The sequence below is a fragment of the Arachis ipaensis genome, chromosome B4 (genome assembly GCF_059453495.1).
Source record: "Arachis ipaensis isolate K30076 ecotype BB chromosome B4, ASM5945349v1, whole genome shotgun sequence".
Classification (NCBI taxonomy): domain Eukaryota; kingdom Viridiplantae; phylum Streptophyta; class Magnoliopsida; order Fabales; family Fabaceae; genus Arachis; species Arachis ipaensis.
In genome coordinates, this window is record NC_142439.1 from 55,496,376 (window position 1) to 55,497,439 (window position 1,064).

Consider the following 1,064-nt stretch of genomic DNA (forward strand, 5'->3'; position numbering starts at 1 on the left):
CTGTGCCCTCTTCTTTGTCATATGAGCAGGAGCAAGGACAAGAACATTCTTGTTGAAGCAGATCCAGAACCTGAAAGGACTCTGAAGAGAAAATTAAGAGAAGCTAAATTACAACAATCCAGAGATAACCTTTCAGAAATTTTCGAACAGGAAGAGGAGATGGCAGTCGAAAATAATAATAATGCAAGGAGGATGCTTGGTGACTTTACTGCACCTAATTCCAATTTACAGGGAAGAAGCATCTCCATTCCTGCCATTGGAGCAAACAACTTTGAGCTGAAACCTCAATTAGTTTCTCTGATGCAGCAGAACTGCAAGTTTCATGGACTTCCATCTGAAGATCCTTTTCAGTTTTTAACTGAATTCTTGCAGATATGTGATACTGTTAAGACTAATGGAGTAGATCCTGAAGTCTATAGGCTCATGCTTTTTCCTTTTGCTGTAAGAGACAGAGCTAGAATATGGTTGGACTCTCAACCTAAAGACAGCCTGAACTCTTGGGATAAGCTGGTCACGGCTTTCTTAGCCAAGTTCTTTCCTCCTCAAAAGCTGAGCAAGCTTAGAGTGGATGTTCAAACCTTCAAACAAAAAGATGGTGAATCCCTCTATGAAGCTTGGGAAAGATACAAACAGTTGACCAAAAAGTGTCCTTCTGACATGCTTTCAGAATGGACCATCCTGGATATATTCTATGATGGTTTATCTGAGTTATCAAAGATGTCATTGGATACTTCTGCAGGTGGATCCATTCACCTAAAGAAAACGCCTGCAGAAGCTCAAGAACTCATTGACATGGTTGCTAATAACCAGTTTATGTACACTTCTGAGAGGAATCATATGAGTAATGGGACGCCTATGAAGAAGGGAGTTCTTGAAGTTGATACTCTGAATGCCATATTGGCTCAGAACAAAATATTGACTCAGCAAGTCAATATGATTTCTCAGAGTCTGAATGGAATGCAAGCTGCATCCAATAGTACTCAAGAGGCTTCTTATGCAGAAGAAGCTTATGATCCTGAAAACCCTACAATAGCAGAGGTAAATTACATGGGTGAACCTTATGG

At 40.2% G+C, this 1,064-nt stretch overlaps 1 non-coding gene across 1 annotated transcript; it reads right to left on the minus strand.

Annotated features, from left to right (window-relative positions):
- Positions 1-555: 555 nt before the first annotated feature.
- On the minus strand, positions 556-663 carry LOC148567642 (small nucleolar RNA R71). The gene has a single exon (XR_015881613.1). It is a non-coding gene; the product is annotated as a small nucleolar RNA R71 (small nucleolar RNA).
- Between the last annotated feature and the right edge of the window lie 401 nt (positions 664-1,064).